The sequence below is a fragment of the Natator depressus genome, chromosome 15, assembly GCF_965152275.1.
Source record: "Natator depressus isolate rNatDep1 chromosome 15, rNatDep2.hap1, whole genome shotgun sequence".
Taxonomy (NCBI): domain Eukaryota; kingdom Metazoa; phylum Chordata; order Testudines; family Cheloniidae; genus Natator; species Natator depressus.
Window position 1 is genome coordinate 2,995,912 of NC_134248.1, and position 20,023 is coordinate 3,015,934.

The following is a 20,023-nucleotide window of genomic DNA, read 5'->3' on the forward strand; positions in this document are numbered from 1 at the left end:
TTATAATTGTAAAAATGAGAGAGTCAGCAATTTTCCAGTAACAGTGTGTGCTGAAACACCTTTGTATTTATATGTCTGATTTTGTAAGCAAGTAGTTTTTAAGTGAGGTGAGACTTGGGGGTACACAAGACAAATCCCACTTCTGAAAGGGGTACAGTAGTCTGGAAAGGTTGAGAGCCACCGATCTAGTGGCCTCACTGTTTGTCTGGCAGGTTTCCTGCTTGTGATGTACTTAACTTTATTTTTATTATTGTGTAGCAAGTTGCTTCTCAAATTCTTTCTTGGCCTGGCTTCTTATACTTGCCAGAGTTTGTGCGCTGCTTCCTGTTTTCCTCATCTGACTTCCAAATTTAAAAGGATGCTCTTTTGAGAGCAGTTACGCTGTTCAGCCGTGGTGTCATTCTTTTGGTGTTCCTACTGTCTTTTTTTATTTTTATACTTTTGGCCTGAACCTCTGGAATGATGTTTTTATGTAGTCTCCATGCTGCTTGCAGGTATTTTACCCTTGTGACTGCTCTTTTTAAAGTCTAACTACCATCCTCTTTCTTGTGTAGTTCCCCTTTTTAAAGTTAAATATTACTGTGGTAGGGTTTTTATATTTTTTTCCCTCACAAGGAGGTTAACTTTTACTACATTATGGTCACTGTCACCGAGTGGTTCAGTTATAGTTGCCTGTTGGAACAGGTACTGTGCTCCACTTAGGACTAAATCAAGAATTGCCTCTCCCCTTGTGAGTTCCAGAACTACCTGCTGCAAGAAGCTGTCATTGATGGTATCTAGAAATTTAATCTCTGCATCACACCCTGAGCTGATGTACCCACTCAAAATGAGGATAGCTGAAATCCCCGCCTTGTTATTGCATTTTCTGGTTTTGTAGCCTCTCCTACTCCCTTAGTATTTCATCATCACCATCCTGGTCAGTACTATATTCCTACTGCTCTACTCTTATTAGTCAAGCATGGAATTTCTGTCCATAGAGATTCTACAGCGCAGTTTGAGTCATTTAAGATTTTCACCTTATTTGACTCTGCTTTTTTCACACTGCGTTCACGGGAGAGTGGCACTATGTAAGAATCATTTCCATTTCCTCTCTGAGCTTTGTTTTATGCATTGCTGGGATATGAATACTACCCAGATGATTGAGAGTGCTGCTGGTGGGCTATGCAGGATTCAATGGAGTAGTACTGCATAGCTTGCTGCTAATTATCTACATCCTGTATTGGAACTTTACCTTGGTTTTATAGACACCAATAGGCTCATACAGTGGATGTATGTAACTAAAACACAGTCCATCTGTCTTCACCCACCAAGACGTAAGACAAGGAATATACATTATTGGTCAGATATCCAGGGCTGGTCTTGGCCTGAGTAGGGCTGAAGAGGGAGAACTGGGCTCTGCTGGACAGAAATGGGAAATGAAATGATGCAGGGGCAGTGAAGGGGCTAATATGCAGCCAGTGCATTCTGTGGCTGGGATAATCATTGCCAAGGAGCCAGAGGCACTGGAAGGAAAGCTGGGCTTTGGAACATGGGAGTGTTGAGGTTACATTTTTTAAAAACCGAGGAAATTAAATGCCCCAAAACTTAGTTAACACAGAGTTCAGGTTGTTCATTGGTGTCTTGTCCTTCCAGAACATGGAGCACAGCACTGGGCAAGCTTAACTCAGGGTTAATGACATTTTTGGCCACCTAATTCTAAGAGGAGCTCAGGTGTTCAACGAAGTGGAGAAAATTGAGCTAGCTAATTGGATGACAGCCATGCCTTAAAGTCCTATATTTTTGTGACTTGCTTAGGCTGGAAATACTTGAGGGTCAATGGAAATGCTTTCGGAACCATAACCTTTTCTCAGCAAGGAGAAGTTTGTGTTCTATGGCTTATTACAGCTCATAATGAGCTTTGCCTCTTGACAAAAGTCTCTTCTGACTGGTGCTGCAAATCTTCTTGTTAGTGTGGAGTGGAAAGGAGAGCTTTGCTTCATCTTGTGGTTCTGCTGCATTGGTAGGACTGCTCCAGAGGGATTATGGGAATAGTGGAGGGGCCTGCAGATACTCTTACTGTGTGTTTGAGTGACAGCCGTGTTAGTCTGTATTCGCAAAAAGAAAAGGAGGACTTGTGGCACCTTAGAGACTAACCAATTTATTTGAGCATAAGCTTTCGTGAGCTACAGCTCACTTCATCGGATGCATTCTGAGCTGTAGCTCACGAAAGCTTATGCTCAAATAAATTTGTTAGTCTGTAAGGTGCCACAAGTCCTCCTTTTCTTTTTGCCTCAGAATGGATATCTTCCTCAACTGAAGAGGGGAAGATTTCCTTTCAAATCTGCTACAAAGCTGGAAGTGTTGATTAACGAATCTGCTCATGCTGAACTGTAATTCCATCCTGTAGTAAAAGTTTTATATTTGCATTAGCCCAAATGAGAATTCACTGTTCCATATCCAAAATAAACATTTTTTCTTATTCCTCTCAAGGGGTTTGGGGTTTCAAAATGCAGGTATGCTCCAGATTTTTTTTAGACAGAACAAATGATCCCTTTTATGGAAGAAGGAGCATGGTCTAGTTGCTAAACCCAGAATTCATGTTTCCCCATCCTTTTCTCAGATCTGTCACTGACTGCTTGGGAACCTGGAGCCTCTGTTTCAGTTAAAATAGGCTAACCCTCCCCTGCTCTGGTGAGGTTGAAGCTTTGGTTGTTTTAACGTCAGATGAACTGAAAAACAGTATACAAATGCGAAGTCATCTTGGGAGCCCAGAGCATTGAGAGGCTGAGTGCTTTCTGCATGGGCAGCCCATGTGCTACAGCTCCAAAGGTGGTCGTTCTGCCAGCTTAGGTTTAATCTCTGTTTCCCTAAACGTGTTCCTAAATACGACAGTCTCAGGTGGGGGAGAGCTGAGAGGGCTTCCTGTCTGGTGTGGTGCTTTGGGAGGAATAGTAGGGGACTCTGGAAAGTGGGAAAGCAGCAGGATTGTGGTAACCATATGGCATGCAAGGGGGAGTTTATAGCCTGGGGAATTTAACGTTACTAGCAAGAGTGCTCAAAATTGTCCAGTTGCAGTGCTCTTGCATGAATTTAAATTGCTGTTTAATGCTAACCTTGAACTGTAATTCTGCTGAGTGTCTCATCCTTTTCACATAAGTAAAAAAGTGATGTTATATTAGGCTTAAATACCTTTATCTGCTTCCACATACAAAGGTGGTGAATGATGCTGGATACTTGACTGCTGTTAAGCACCATTGTTAACATCCTGTGGTGATTCTCTAAACTGTCAATGCTCCTTCACTGAGTCAAGGAAAGGAGAACTTAGGATATCCCCATCCAACACCTCAATTACCCCAGTTTTTTGTTCTTCAAACATTTCATTCTCTGTAAGCTGCAAGTAAGGGACTGTAGAGACTGTGCTGGAGGTTTTATTTAGCCTGATAGAATTGAACAAAGGCCAGAAAATAGCCATTTCTTTTGCAATTGTTAAGGTTCCAGCTTGGGACAGTGAAGGGGTTTCCTGCAACATTTTTTTTCCATTGCTGCTACTCTAGGGATCTTCCCTTTCTCTGAATCAGAGTTTAAAATCACACATTTTTAAACGTTTCTTTTCATGGGCCCACTTTCAAAAAATCAGAAGGAAAGGAAGCTGGAGAGAAAAATGAAGGTAACTGAAAACCAGACTTCAAGGACAAAAGCATTTCATTGCCTCTTGGAAGGAAAGGAAGATGACAAGCCCATGTTGTTTTTTATTTTTCTATATAAACTAGAGTTTTGTGTTTGGTTATTCATTCTTGTGCTCTTTAAAAATTGGTTGACTCTTTTCTGTTGTAGTGCACTGTCGTCTTCTGTACAAACCAGCAAAGGAAACAATGGCAGTTGAAACCAGTGACCAAGTGATCTGTCAAATGAAAGATTACTAAAGGTGCAGACTGAACTGCTTTGGCCATCAGTTGGGAACTTTTGTTTACGACCCACTGCAATGATGATGTTGGACAACTTAGTGAGTCTACGCTGGAATGTTAAGCACCTGTCCTGCCTCCACCTCCGTTGTTGTTGACTTTCCATCTATTGTAAAGCTTGCCAAGAGGAGAAACTGGAGAGGCCTATTGTGTTGCTTTCTAAAGAGCCATTTGGACAGATGGAGCCTAACACAGGAGAGCTCTTTACTTTATCAAACCTTAGCTGCTGGGAATGCCTGTTCCTTTCCTAGAAATTGCTGCCTACCTGAGGAGAGAGAGAATGAGGAGGTAGATAACACAATGCACTTTGAGACTCTAAATGCTTCCCGTTGTTACATGTTTGCATCAAGAGAAGGCTGAGCTGTCCTAAGCAACAAGTGGAAGATGTAACTGAAACCTTAGGCTGTCCTCTTGGTTGCTATATTTTGCATACTAACAAGAAAGAGTAAGTGAAAGTGTGGAAAACCATTTAATCTATTCTCAAGCAAAGGGGCTGAAGAACTATGCATCTCTTGAAACAATGTGACTGCAGGATTAATCCTTTGAGCCTGTTGATCAAAGGGATTTATCCAAGGTAGCCAGTGCTCTTTTGCATTGGAAAGCCAGAGTTCTGCATTGTGCTGGCTCTCTTGCACTGTACTCTTTAAAGTACTGTGGGGCTGTTAATGGGGGAGGAGAGAGGCCAGAAACTACTGGCCTGCAGCAGACATAAATCGGTGATTTAGAGATGTAAGGTGCTTTCTTCCATTTCAGTCTCATGAACCGTCTGGTCTTGATTAGCTTCATGTGCCAGTGTGTAAACTTTCCAAAGCAGCTGTCATTTTAAAAAAAAAAAAAAAAAAGGGAAGGGTAACCACCTTTCTGTATACAGTGCTATAAAATCCCTCCTGGCCAGAGGCAAAACCCTTTCACCTGTAAGGGGTTAAGAAGCTAGGATAACCTCGCTGGCACCTGACCAAAATGACCAATGAGGAGACAAGATACTTTCAAATCGGGAGGGGTGGGGGAAACAAAAGATTCGTCTGTCTGTGTGATGCTTTTGCCAGAAACAGATCAGGAAAGCAGTCTCAGAACTTCTGTTAGTAAGTAATCTAGCTAGAAATGCATTAGATTTCCTTTTGTTTAAATGGCTGATAAAATAAGCTGTGCTGAATGGAATGTATATTCCTGTTTTTTGTCTTTGTAACTTAAGGTTTTGCCTAGAGCGATTCTCTGTTTTGAATCTGATTACCCTGTAAGGTATTTACCATCCTGATTTTACAGAGGTGATTCTTTTACCTTTTCTTTAATTAAAATTCTTCTTTTAAGAACCTGATAGATTTTTTTCATTGTTCTTAAGATCCAAGGGTTTGGGTCTGTGTTCACCTGTACAAATTGGTGAGGATTTTTATCAAGCCTTCCCCAGGAAAGGGGGTATAGGGCTTGGGGGGATATTTTGGGGGAAGACGTCTCCAAGTGGTCTCTTTCCCTGTTCTTTGTTTAACACGCTTGGTGGTGGCAGCATACAGTTCAAGGCAAAGTTTGTACCTTGGGGAAGTTTTTAACCTAAGCTGGTAAAAATAAGCTTAGGGGGTCTTTTGTGCAGGCCCCCACATCTGTACCCTAGAGTTCAGAGTGGGGAAGGAACCTTGACAGCAGCTCATTCACTTTTAAGAGGGAGTGAAACAATCACTTCAGAGTGAGTGTTGCTATGAAGTCTTACATCACCACTTTGTGCAGAACATTTCTTTTGGTTCTTTTGTTTCATTAATGAAGTAACAGTTTCACTGTGTGAAGCGAGTTGAGATGCATTCCCAGGGTCATGACAGCAGCTTCAGAAGACTCTTCCGTTTTTGTTTGCACTTGTCCACACCAGCACTGTAAAAACAAGTGTAATATTTACTGTCCTTGATAACCAAATGGGCATGGGCGTGGTTTGCAAAAGTCAAATAGAGATAACGATAGCCGTAGTAAGTGTGAGGAGTACTTGCTGATAGGTTAAAGTGACATCCACCCAAAATTTAGGTTTTATAAAACCTCTTATTGGTAGAAATTCTTTCATGACTTTACAAAAATAAACAAGCCAGGGCCCTCTGTGCTTGAAAATGAGACTCTATCTTCTAACCTCTGCGTAAAGACTTTCCCAAATTAGGCACTCTTTCCTTCCCAGAGTGAAAGGGGTTCCTGCCAAGAACTGCAGGTGAGCAGATCTGAGACTGTGTTAAAACATGCATCTCTTGTGCCTAGAATGCTCACAGTGAAAGGTGAGTGTTTTAAGGCTAGGTTCCTTTCTGAACAGTGTCTGTTACCAGATTATTTGAAACCCTGTTTATTAGTGGGAGTCCCGTTCGTTGTTGAACTGTCCTGCCCTGTACCTCTTCTCTATGCTGGGAAAGAATTCCATGCACAAAGGGGATAGAGGAACTGAGCTATTTGGGGTTTGAAGTCCTTAGGGTTTTGCAATAGCTCTGCCATTAGAGACTGATGTATTGAAACTCCCCTTTATGTTAAGTGCTTGGGATGAAGTTAGAGGCTTTGCTCCACCCATAGTGTGTGAGCCAGCCCATGCTGGAGGGTACACTGAAGGAAATGGGTTTTGCAGGTGTTCCGGGGAATAGATTCTGTCTGGCTCACATCTCCACTGGAAAGACAATTTGGCCTGCAGAATCTATCTCGATTCTCAGATCCCAGGGATAACAGTGGGGGCCAGGAATGACTCTCTACTTGCAAACTGAGCAGGTTTTACCAGGAAGAATTGAGATCTTTTAGACATAGCACCACAATGTCATTTACTCATTTGTCAGAGTATAATCACACTCATTAGTGAGCTAAACACATTTCGAACTGTTAGCTGAAGTTGTTCAGATGGCTATCTCCTACATACACTGGCTTACTAGTAATGTCAGTCTGTGACATCGCTCCTTCCTGTTGGAACAATGTCAGGGGACACTGAAATTGGATGGATGTGGGTTCTGTGTAGGATGGGACAAGAATTTCAGCTAAGCAAAACTCTGAGGAATCCCTGCATTCTTCACTAGTAAAAGAACAGGAGGACTTGTGGCACCTTAGAGACTAACAAATTTATCTGAGCATAAGCTTTCGTGAGCTACAGCTCACTTCATTGGATGAAGTGAGCTGTAGCTCACGAAAGCTTATGCTCAGATAAATTTGTTAGTCTCTAAGGTGCCACAAGTCCTCCTGTTCTTTTTGCAGATACAGACTAACACGGCTGCTACTCTGAAACTAGTAAAAGAATGGGCACATTCCTGTCCCAAAACCAGACCTACACTGGAGATGCTCCAGAACTGCAAGTGCCTAGCACTGCCTTCTTCAATATACCCCCAGTTCTTGATTTTGGCTTATATAACCTGTAAGGTGCACTATGTGATGTGGCTTTTATAGTAGCTTGTATCGGGTTCAGCCATTCTGGGAGTGTTTCAAACTGTTGCTCTCATTTCAGACTACTTATGGCTAGACATTATTATTATGGTTAGACATTATTAAATCTCCTTCTACAGCTTTTGAAGGAGGATGCTACAGAAGGGAAAAGAGGCATTTTGTTTTTCCACCAGTGTGCTTAGTTTGGGAACTGATCCCTCTAGTTATCTTAAACAGCAATTCCCTGCCTTAGTGTAGTAGGTTCTGCAGCTAAACCAAATTGGGGCAGCTGCAGAGGGAAAGGGAGTGTGGGAGGGGCGTGAAATCCCTGTATGTGTACACTTTTTCTAGAGATTCTGGTATTATGTAATCTTCAGACCTATTTTCTTCTTGGAAGCAATGTTCAGCTGAGAGCCTTCAATGTTATGCTGCATTCCTAATGTGTGTATCATCGTCCTAATATCAGTGACAAACCAGGTTTGTAATAGCAGTTTAAAATCAAGAAACTGAAAGCTCAGGCAGACGAACTAGTCTTGCCTGACCTAGGCAGCGCACAAGATGCCTGGCGTTGCATGCTAACCTGGTGGCTGTGTGGTACAGTGAGGAGCCAGGAGAAAGTTGGCTGTAACTTCAAATCTCCTCCCTCTCTGTAGTTTGTCACAGCTTTAACTTGATTCCAGTATATGACTGCATAAATCTCTACTAATTGTAGTCAGTATAGCAACCCAGATCACTCGGATAACTGTCCAAATGGAACTGTTGCTCTAAATGTATATTTGCAATGGGGGTTTGGTGTATGGGGTCTGTCCCCAGGATCCCACGTAATATTTTTTGGGGGGGCGGGGTAGCAGTCACTGCTGTGCCAAAGGTTCCCATTTGTTTTGGTCTCACTTCTGTGAAGGGCAGGATGCATTCAATCCGGAGAACTAACACTGTTCTCCAGGTTGGCTTTAAGGGATTGCTGAGAAGTGATGAGGCTTCTCCACAAAGCCACTGAGCATACTGTCTGCAGCGGTCTCGCCGTGATAGTCAGAGGAGCACAGGGCTGAATTTGGGATCCTTTTCCAGCCCTGACTGGTGGGAAGCCTGCCCTCCCTGCCTTTAGTGCTGCCAAGGGTGGGTTTGTTAAATAAATGCACATTGTACATACACAGACTTACAAAAAACTTATTGCAGCTGTTGTATGTGTGATTTTTCTAGATCTTATAAAAGGAAGAAAGGAAAAGTCCAGGGTTATGTGGCATGTGGGATTTGCTATCTTGTATGAGCCTTAGCTAACAAGCTTATAAGTTCCTTGAACATGCATATGCTTTCCCTGCATGCCATCTCGCTCCTGAAGTTGCAAGCCTGTTTTTTTTACTGGGAGTTCTCAGTGTATAATTTTTCAGTTATCTTTGTTAAAATCTTTTATTTTCTAGACCAAGTGAAGGCATTAAAGAAACAGGGGCTGTGTCCATGCTCCTGCAGAGTCTCTCACTTCAGCTATTTGAGCTTTAGGCCTAAGTGCCACTAGATATTTTGGAAATGGAAGTTTTTTTAATCTTGCATAACACAAATGAGTGAAGGGATTTTGCTTAGTTCAAGCCCGGTCTCCGTTACCTCCTGGAGAAACTGAGCATGGAAAATCTCAGCTTGCATGGTGAATTTTGCAGAAAGCTGTGTGTGTAAGGTTTGCAGTCTTTTAATATAGCATTTAATGCACTGAGAATTTTTAAAGGTGTTAATTGAATTGAGGGTATAATGGCACCTTGCACCTTGCTCCGTGTTGATGCTTGTTCCCAACCAGTCACTGGGTACCAAATTTCAGTACAGAGTTTTAACTGCTAAGGCTTAAACTCCTAATAACTGTTGCGCTTGGAGATGGAAATGCTGATCCTGACCTTCACTAACATGGCACAAGCAGTGCCTATAACTAGTGCCAAGATACTGAGTGATAGGTTAAGTCATACAGAAGATACCCTTGGCACGTTAGCAGGCTGCCCTTTCTTTAATGATACAGCTGGTGGTTCTCACTCAAACTTCCAGGTGGAACAGAGTGGCTGGTACAATGTTTTACATACGTTGTTATTCAATGAGTTTTTGATGCAGCTGTGCACGTAGCATTGGTCTTGGTCTTTGTAAATGTGATCTCAAGTTTCATGATCTCAATATCGCAAGTTTTGTCCCCATCTGAACTTGCTTCTTATTTGGCCTTTTCCTTTGAAAAAGGACGGGGTGGTTGTCATGGTGAAATGTGCAGAACTCTCAGCCTTGGAATCAAATCATCTCCATCCACAGAGCAGATATAGCGCAGACAGCAGTGGAATAAGATTCAGTCCTGTTCTCCCCCCCACTCCACCATCCAATTATGCATCTCACCCCTGACCTGGAGGGGACCAGCTCTGTGTATAGATTCATAGATATTAAGGTCAGAAGGGACCATTATGATCATCTAGTCTGAACTCCTGCACAACGCAGGCCACAGAATTTCACCCACCCACCCACTCCTGCGATAAACCTCTCGCCTATGTCTGAGCTATTGAAGTCCTCAAATCATGGTTTAAAGACTTCAAGGTGCAGAGAATCCTCCAGCAAGTGACCCGTGCCCCATGCTACAGAAGAAGGCGAAAACCCCCCAGGGCCTCTTCCAATCTGCCCTGGAGGAAAATTCCTTCCTGACCCCAAATATGGCGATCAGCTGAACCCTGAGCATATTGGCAAGATTCACCAGCCAGATACCCAGGAAAGAATTCTCTGTAGTATCAGAAGGAAGCTGACAGCAAGGCATCTCTGGTGGGACTTGCTGAGCAGATCTATTTCAGAGGAAAGTATCAGCTCCTATTGTTGAGGCTTTGCTGGCAGAAATTTGGAGTGGATCATATCCTTAGCTAAGGATCAGGGTTAGAATGCTGGCCATCAACATGTTTGAAAAAAGCTCGTTTAATCCCACTTAAACCCAACAGCTCAAACACTGCCACAAGTACTCCTTTTCTTTTGTCTCCCTAATGTTTCCTCTTCAGCATCAAGTATTTTTGAGATCGAGTTCACGGCACAGAAATTCACGTTACCCAGAGCTGACTTTTGCTTCATGAAATATGTGGAGGGCAACTTCCCTGGGGGAGAACCTGAATAGCCATATGACAGACTAATTAGAATTTCTCTGCCAGCCATCTGGAATGCAAGGGTTCACTTTTTTGCTAATTGTTTGTACCTCCTAATCACTGCTTGTTGTGGGAGAAACATCCATCCCCAATCATACTAATGAAGGGATCAGCCCAATTAGAATTTTGTAGTACCATGTAGCTTTCCCAGACTGCAGTCTTAAAGCATTGGCCATTTATAAGTCCATCGCTCTTATCTGCAGGCAGAGTAGTGTAAGCAAACCTACTGTCTATTATTTGCCGTCCAAAGTTATTACATTGTCCAGTTCTGCTTATTTTACACTTACATGTCCTCTGTTCTTGTCTTTGCCCTGAGCTGTCTCTGCAGCTTATTAAAGGGCATTTCCTAGTGCCTTAGTCAATGTAAATGTAGTTACACAGCGATAGTGCCATCAGTTTATAGTTGAAGCTGATGTTAATCTTGCAGCACAACAGGAAAGTGGAACATGTAAACTAGCTGGAAAACATTAACATTAAACTGGCTGCAAACTAATCTCGTTGAAAGAGAAAGCATGGGAGCAATATTATTTAGGTTGTGATCTCTGAAGTCCACGGGAAGGTGTACTGTAGTATTGTAAGACACTAAAATGTATCTTAATAAGATCCTGAGTTAAATAAAACTTAACGTGTGGAAAATTGGGGAAGAAGACTTTGGTTTAGCTTGGGGTAACTTTAGGTTTGTGCTTCAGTATACAGGAGCATCTGTCTATGGAAGGCTCTAGCTGATCCAGTTCAGCTGACTTGTCTTTGATTCCTCTCACATTGTGAATTATTACTCTCTGCCCAAGCAAAAAGAGTGATGTGAGAGTTATACTTAGCTGCCCCTGGCTTCTGAATAGGTGTCAGTAATTAATTCTGAATGGCATCTTGGGAACGGCCACTTCTCCAATAGGCCATAATTTTAGCTGTTTTAAAGGCGCAGTTCATACTTGATTTTCTTATACTGCCTTTGTGATAGCTGATGTTGGGCCTGTTTTGGACATGCTTTTTATGTAAAGATGGTTTTTATGATTTATGATTAAAACTTTCAAAATTGGCTAGTGATAAAGTCTTGGGCAGCCAACTTGACACCTTGAAGGAACCAGAAGTGCTGATCTAGCTACCCTGTGAAAATCACCTGTCAGTTGGGCATTGCTAGTCACTATTCTGCTCTGATCTCTGTTCTAGCTAGGCTCCTCACCGTAGTGTCTGAGCACCTTTCAGTAATGCATTAAGCGCAGTGACTAACGGCTGTTGTGTGTGTTCTCTCATCCTCTGCTAAGGGCTGAACTGTATGCAGGGTAGTGCATTTTTGGAAATTTAATATAAACACACATTGTTATACATCAGAGAAGGGAAGTCAAAGAAATGCACCTTGCATTCAGAGTAGAATTCGGTGTAGTGTGAGATGGTCCTTAGTTCCTGGGGGAGTTGATTCCACAGTCTCTGACTAGCCCCAAGAAAGTTGTCTCCTGCACAGACCAATTTTACCCTTACTGTAGAGAATTCCATTGTGCAGAGGAGTAGAGCTGTTGACCACAGTCTTCATCCTGGAGCTTTAGATGGTCGTCTGGGTATCTCGGGCCCAGGCCATAGAGCATCTTAAAGTTAAAGACTGAGACCTTCAACTTGCTCTGATACACCGTGGGAAGTCGATGGAGGGCCAGTTGTGCTCGTGGTCACTGTGCTTCTGATGAGATTTTCTACAGCATTCTGAACTAGCTGTAATTTTTTAAGCAACTAAGGCTTCATTCCTAGGTATGTCGCATTGCTGTAGCGCAGCTGAGAGTTGACAAAGGCATGAATAACTCATGCCAGGTCATCATCCGCCAAGTTGGTACGGAGTCTCCTAGCCAAGCAGAAATGGTAGAAAGTGTTACTCTCAGAAGAGCTATGTGAGAGCTTAGCATCAATGTGGAATCCAAGAGCACTTCTAAACTACACGCTGAATTGACCAATTGTGGTTGTGTACTGCCAACTCGGAGACCATGCCGAAAACTGCCCACTTGTATCACCTCTGTCTTTTGGAAATAATGGACTTGTTTTTTAACATTAGCAAAAGAAAAGAAGAGAGTTTAAGGAAACTGAGAACATGTTCAAAACCTCCTAATAGCTTGAAACTATTTCTCCTTCTTCTTCTAGGTTTTTAATTTTAGAAATTAAGATAAGTTGCTTTCCCCAGAGTATGAGTTAGTAATTTTGGGTGCAGTGTTAATGTCGAGTACAAAGAGTCCTTTGTGTCAGTAACAATCAGATAATTCATGTGGGATGTAAAGCCAACAGTGTTTTTATGAAATCATTGTAAACTAATGCAGATATTTTTCTTAACCATGTGGCTGAAGGAACTGATTGTAGAAAGGGTGTCTGGTGCAGAGATTGGGTTTGTTAAAACTGTTCTCGTGGCCTTGTCGGTACCCTCCAACAGCCCATTACGTGAGTCTGGCTTTGGCCATTCAGATACATAACGACAGAAGAAGGTTCAGACAGATCTACTTTTTTGGCCACTAGAGAATAGTCCTTGCATTGTTTGCAAGGTTAACTGAAATGAAACAAGCTCTTTGTTATGCAAACGGTAGTATGAGGGAGCGTGGCACAATTTCTGCATTAAAATGACTCCACTGTTCTGAAAGACCTCGTTGGAGATAGCAAGCCTCGCTATCTTGCTAAGCTTTAGGATCTTTATGGTGGTGGGGGGTAGGGAAATGAGTTGCAGAAGTTGTGTTTGGATTTACATTGATTTTTTTCCAGGACATTATAAGAGACAGGGTGGTGAGGCAATATCTTGTATTGGACCAACATCTGTTGGTGAGAGAGAAACTTTTGAAAGCTTGTTTACCAGCAGAAGCTAGTCCAGTAAATGAGATTCTTACCCACCTTGTCTCTCTCCTACCCTAGGACCATCATGGCTACAAAAACACTGCAAACAGGACATTACAGACAAGAAAGCAATTTTCTTTCCTTCTCTAATAGGAAAGCATCCATTTTTAAATGAGATCCCTTTTAGGTGTGTATTAGTCTGCCTGGTACCTGTTACAATACCATACGGTTACACCTATGTCCAAGGTTACATGTTACATTGTAAAGGTCTCAATGGTCAGAGTGAGCTGGAATTTCATAGAATATCAGGGTTGGAAGGGACCTCAGGAGGTCATCTAGTCCAACCCCCTGCTCAAAGCAGGACCAATCCTCAATTTTTGCCCCTGATCCCTAAATGGCCCCCTCAAGGATTGAACTCACAACCCTGGGTTTAGCAGGCCAATGCTCAAACCAGTGAGCTGTCCCTCCGCATGAGTAGTAAGCAAGGAAGGATGATTGAGTCTGTCACTGCCAGGTTCCCATCACGGGGATATGTCATCCCCTCCCACAGAGTAAAGTGCTGGCCAGTTAGTTCAGTAGGCCTGCTAAGTACTAAGGCCCCAACATCCTTTTCCAAAGACACACTAAAATAGCATGATGGCTGAATTGTTACCCTTGGCTACCCTACAAAAGTGAGCAGGAAGCAACATAGCCAGGAACAGCTAGAGGAAACAAGGCTCAGTGTAGCCAGTTGGGGACTAGATTTGGATGGGTGTGAATATTGCAGCCCTTTGCTCCAACACAAACCTCATCCCAATTCAGTGCCTCCTGGAGAGGCTGGCAATGGAAATTATTCTCTAGGACAGAGAAGAGAAGGCAAAGAGGAGGGGAATATGGTGAAACTATTATGTGACTTTACTCACTCAGCGTTATGCAGTGACTGAGCTGACTGTAAGGCGTCTAATTAAAGTTGGAAGCATGACCTAGCCAGATAAGGTGCCAGGTCACTCTAGAATGGGTCTAATGCTCTAGCAATGCAGTAGTGTTCACCTTGCAGCATCCTTGAACTCTTAGGGTATGTCTGTACTGTGGTGATAAACCTGTGGCAACGAATCTCAGAGCCTGGCTCGCCTGACTCGGGCTTGCAGGGCTCGGGCTGTGGGGCTAAAAGTTGTCGTGTAGGCATTTAGGCTTAGGGCAGAGCCTGGGTTCCGCATCATGGGGCCTGAGCCCCAACATCTGCACCACAATTTTATTGCCCCGCAGGCCGAGCCCCACAAGCCTGAGTCAGCTGACCTGGGCCGGCCGCAGCGTGTCGCAGGTCTTATCGCAGTGTAGACAGAACCTTCGGGTCCATTTGGAGCAATGCCCACCCGGCCAACACATGTATCTCTGCTTCACCATCCTTCACGTTTACAGGCATATTCATGGGTGAAGGCGGGTGGACTTTGGCTTCCTTTCATGCCATTTCAGTACTTTCCACACAGTTCTGTTAGTGTACATGGGGTGGAGTGTGGCCTGCGGCCTGCGTGCATCCTTTCCTTATCTATTTGTGAGTGTTCAGTCAAACATTACTGCCCCAGGAATCGGTGGCTATGTCTACACTGCAGCTGGGAAACAGGTAGACAGACGTGCTAGCTCTGCTCCAGCTGGCACGCTAAAAACCGCAGGGCGGCCATAGAGTCACGGGCAGTGGCATGGGCTAGGCAGCCGAGGATGGACCCAGAGGGGTCGGGTGGGTTGTACTCAAGGGGCTAGCTCGTGCCTCAGCATCCATAGTGCTGCTGTTAGTGCATGACTTGAGCCGAGCTAGCGCGTGTCCGTCCGCCCGGGCAGGGCTGGGAGGCGCGCTCCAGCTTCACAGTGGGCACAGTCCATTGCTCCAAAGGTGGAGTTTCATCTAGCTTCAGCCTCCTACTGGAGCTGATGGAAACGCAGATTATTTTTTTGATCCCTACAACTGTCTTAATTTCCAGCTCAGTTTTAGGGAGGGCCTGGAATGACGAGAATTGAAGGGCAGCAGTTGGCGTGCAGTGATTACCCATCTCATGGAGGAGAAAGTTGTGTGCATAAATCCTTTGTCTTTGTGTGCACGGTCAAGGCCCACTGTCTGAAAGGACGCATCCTGGCAGAAGTTCCTTAGGGGTGAGCTAGGTACAGTACTGACAAGATTGCTGCAGAGTAGCTAGGAGGCTCTCTGTAGAACTGCTTCCCAAAGCCAGCAATAGAAAAGGGGGGCGATCTGAGAAATCTCTGGCCTTGGGACACCGTGTAGGGAGGAACAGGATGGTGCAGAAGGTTCAGTGGAACCAAACAATATTTGTGAATCCTTCTGTTTTATCCCTACTCCTGTTAGTTCTCTGTACGATTGGGGAGACCCCTCACTTCAGGCCTTACCTTTCACACTACTCTCTCTGTCTGGGGCAGCTTTGATTGAGATGTGTTCTGATCTCCTTCAGCATGCAGTACTCCACAGTATGTTACAGAACACAGGGCGTTGCAGGCAGCGAAGGGGCTAGGCCCAAAACAATCATAGCAGCAATGGCTGGAGTAACTGGTTTGCAACAGGACGACTTGCACCCTATTTTCCTTTCTCCGTGTGTGGCTTTTTCAGTAACTTTTGCATGATGTTGGGTGGGGGGCTGGCAGGGGAGAGTCAGATTCTATTGGAATTGCTGATAGTTTGTCAGTGAGTTTGGGAGTGTTGGGGTCATAAATAGTGGCCTGAGATCTGGTGTCAGGACTGTGAGATGTGGTATTTGACCATCAGACATTTTTTTCCCCCCTGACACTGTTACAAGACCCTAGCTAGATGATAGCTAGACACGTATCCAGTCAACACAGCGTCTGCTGTCCCAGCTGGTATAGACAGTTGATATATGGGTGTGGTCACCTGGTGACAAACCACTGCAGGTGAGGATTGCAGCTGATCTGAATTGTTCCACAGTTTTGCTTCTGTCACATACTTGCTACCCATGTGATTGTTTTGTTGAGCCCAGTTGATGTGAACAGCACTGTCTAGTACACGGAGATGTGGTATTTTGTGACTCTCTGCTATTACAGGATGCATAGATCTCCAGGTAGGTTATCAAAATCTATTGTGGTGAAAGCAGGAGGAGGAAACTGCTCAGCATTCAATAACCTTGCTACAGACATTATCTTTTTCTTCTGGACTGCAAATCATCTCTCCATTGCTCTGCTTTTGGGCATTGGCATCTTCCAGGTCTCCCTGGTTCACGTCACAGCTCTTTTGCAGAACAGAGGTGTTCCGTGAAACTGCTGGAATTCACATCTCCATTGCAGCACTTCTGTGTAACTAGTGAGATTCTTCAGCTTCTCTAAGCAGCCACTGCTACTGTTTCCTTGGACGCTCCTCAGCACACTCAACCACTCCTTCAGGTTGCCAGTGGCCTTTTGAGGGTGCTAATTCCTGTCAGATCGGCTGTTCTCATTCTCTTTCAGCCTATGGAGATGCACAAAACAAGATTTTACCAATTCCATGGGCCAAAATACTAAGAGCAGCAGATCTGGTAAGGCTTGGCCCCGAGTACAGAGCCAGGGGCTCAAGTTGGCTTGTATTTGAGCCGCTGGCCTGTGCTTCTGTTTGTGCTGCAATGTCCACATTGGCATTGTTGGTGAACTAGCTGGGGCAGAGTGAGCGCATGTCTGTCTGTGCTGGAAGGCTTCCTCCCCACTGTTACCTGCTCTGGAGTTATTCTGGGGCAGGGCTCTGGCCTGTGCTATGCAGGAGGCCAGACTAGATGGTCACAATGGTCCCTTCTGCCTTGAAATCTAGGACTCTGTTCCTCCTGCTTTTCTCTAGGCCTATGTCTTGGTGCTCTGCCTTGCTACCCTGTGGCACAGCCAGGAGAGCCCCAGAGCTCTCAGGCTGGACTTCGGCCCTGTGACTATGCTGTTGTAGGGAGAGCTGCACAAGTGAAAGCTTGAACTCCAAATAGCGAGTCCTGATAGGGGGCACTGGAGGGCCAAATACAGTAGGCAGGCTGCTGTGCATCCATTTTTGGTTTAAAGGGACAAGGTCAATGTTTTGCCCCACACTCAGACTTCCTTTCAACATGAAATATATTTAACTTCCCTCCTCAACTTGGGGAATAGAGGAAATCTCTGTGCCCAAAACAAGGACCACAGCACAGATAAAATTCCAGTTGCTCTCCTGGACTTGTAAGCCCCAGATTTCTGGGTTCTTCCCAATCGCAGACATACTGCTCAGGTATCCAGTTCGTTCTTGAGAGTAAGGACAGATTTTGAAATATGTAAAAATCCCCTCTCCCAGAGCAAGAGCCTTGTATATTTCAATATCTTGTCTGCTCATGTGAACAGAGCAGGCAGGCAGAGTGGAGGGGCAGCATCACCCACGCATGTCTGCAAAGCAAAACCCAGCTTAGAAAGCTCTGATTCTTAGTCATACTGTCCTGACAGTAGCCATTTCAGTCTTGTTGGAAAATTCTTTCCAAATCAGTCTCTAAGCTCATGTCTCCATGGAGCATCTTTCTCATTTTCTCCCTTCAAAAGAAGGTGAATATCAGCAGTATTCTGCAAAAAGCTACGTCTCTCTAATCTGTTAGCATGTCAGAATGGGCCAAGGCAGTGTATGTGTCTCTCCCTGCCCCCAGAGGGCTCACTGCTTCAGTGGGGAAAGATCTTGGATGGGATGGGAGTGTCTTATAGCATTTCCGGTTTAGGAGCAGAGAACTCTACCAGAAGAATTGGCAAAGAGTCCTGTGGCACCTTATAGACTAACAGACGTATTGGAGCATAAGCTTTCCTGGGTGAATACCCACCTCGTCAGATGCAACCCACAAAAGCTTATGCTCCAATACGTCCGTTAGTCTATAAGGACTAACGACTCTTTGCTGCTTTTAGAGATCAGGACTAACACTGCTACCCCTCTGATACTTGCCAGAAGAATGTGGTTCCTTTAAATCATTCTAACAGTGAAACTCGGTTCAGCTGTCTTGCTGAAGAAATCAAGCTATTGAGAGATCATCTATAAGTGTCAGATTTGGCAAATTTCAGAGTTGTGAGCCTGGTGTATGACTAGCAGTTTGGCTGTGTCATTGGTTGGGCTGGGGCAGTTTCTTTACCATATCCTTTCAAAGTCATGTTTCTTTGAGAGTGCTTGCAGTGTGGTCTGGTCTTGGTTCAGCTTGTATGTTAGCTGCTTTCCACGTTTCGCGTGTGGGATTTTGGAGGGCCCTCTCCTCTATAACTCGCCCTCCTACATATCTTCTGTTGTACTGGCTGGGGGCTGCTAGACAGTACATTCCCCTGATTCTCTTTACCCACTCTCCAGAGAAGAGGAGCCACTGCAGTTTTACTGCTTCTTCAACCCTTTTGCTGCCTTGGCTGTTCTTGCCAGATGTGACTGCTGACGTGGGTGTGAACTGTGGTATTGATCTAAGGACGTGGCAGATCGTTTTGCTTAATGAGAAAAGCAGGAGACTGAGTTGCGGGTCTTGGCTCAGAGAAGGAATGTTGTTCTGTGGTTGGAGCAGGGGCGTTACTTCCATTCTTGGGCCAGTCACTATCTCAACATGTGACCTTGGGCAAACCCTCTCCGTGTCTGTTTTCCAACTCATAAAATGAGCAGTTAACTGCTGGAACAATTTATCAAGGCTCCTGGTGGATTCTCCATAACTGACCATTTTTAAATCAAGACGGATGCTTTCCTAAAAGATCTGCTCTACAAATTATTTTGGGGAAGTCCTATGGTCTGTGCTGTACAGGAGATCAGATTAGATAATCACAATGGTCCATTCTGGCTTTAGGGTCTATGAATCTATGGAAAATGGATATTGTAATGCTTTCCAGCATGGTGAGGACTAATGGATGCTTTGGGATCCACAGGCATAAGGTGCTGTACGTACCCCGCAGTATTAGCACTGATTTCAGTCCTCCTACACAGTGTGGCTTCCCCTATTTTAACCTCTGTGTGTTTGGTTTTCTTTTCTTTTTATGGAGGATTTTGAGAGAAAGTAGGACAAACCTAGTCCTCTCATGTAATCGCAGTGCAGCACCTGGCTGAGTCCCCTTGGTTCATTAATCATCCAGCTGCTGATTGCGGATTTAGGGAGGCAGAGAGCTCTAGGTAGGAGCATCTCCTCAGCCTGTAAGGACATCACGTGATTTGACTGATCTGAAACAAGCAAAAGCACTCAGACTAGAACACTGAAGTCACATGGTGCCATTATTTGTGCTTAAGAAGCTATTTCTGGAACAGCAGTTCAAACTCAAACATGAGCATATATATTTTCCCTGCAAAACTGCTGGCTTCGTGTATATGCCTATTACCAAAAATGTGCAAAGCCTCTGTTGTCTTGAGTCTTAGATGCATAAACCTTCCTTCTTGCTATGATTTATTTGTTTATGTACAGTCATTTCATACACACGCAACTAATCATGTTAGATAGACTAGACTGTTCCTGAAAAATTGATATCCTGGAAGGAGCAGAACGTATGGCAAGAAAAACAGATTTTCATATAAATGGCATTTTATGAAGAATTTCAGTTTTCTTAAGCAGAGCTTTGGTGACAAAACTACTACTGTATTTGAATGGTAACCTGGCAGTTGGCCAGTTGTGCCTATTAATGCATTATAAATGTTAAAAAGGCAATTATTGTAGCAGCTTCATGTTCAGTGATTACGTACAGACACTTACAACACTGCTTTTCCCAAGGCAAAGAATGACTCAGACATCTGCTTCTAAATTGTGCTGGCTCTCATCATGACAGCCTTGTGCTCTAAAGGGAAGAACAAATCCTGTTTGTTAAAATGTCTGACTGGAACTT

At 44.1% G+C, this 20,023-nt stretch overlaps 1 protein-coding gene across 3 annotated transcripts in view; it reads left to right on the top strand.

Moving 5' to 3' along the window:
- OSBP2 (oxysterol binding protein 2) overlaps positions 1–20,023 on the top strand; it is a 323,767-nt gene that overhangs the window by 12,452 nt on the left and 291,292 nt on the right. For 2 of the 3 annotated variants that reach the window (XM_074973287.1, XM_074973288.1), the window contains exon 2: positions 3,814–4,386. The exons of the other annotated variant lie outside the window; for it this stretch is intronic. The gene's annotated coding sequence lies outside the window, so the exon portion shown is untranslated. The remainder of the gene's footprint in view (positions 1–3,813; positions 4,387–20,023) is intronic. 3 annotated transcript variants of the gene reach the window in all.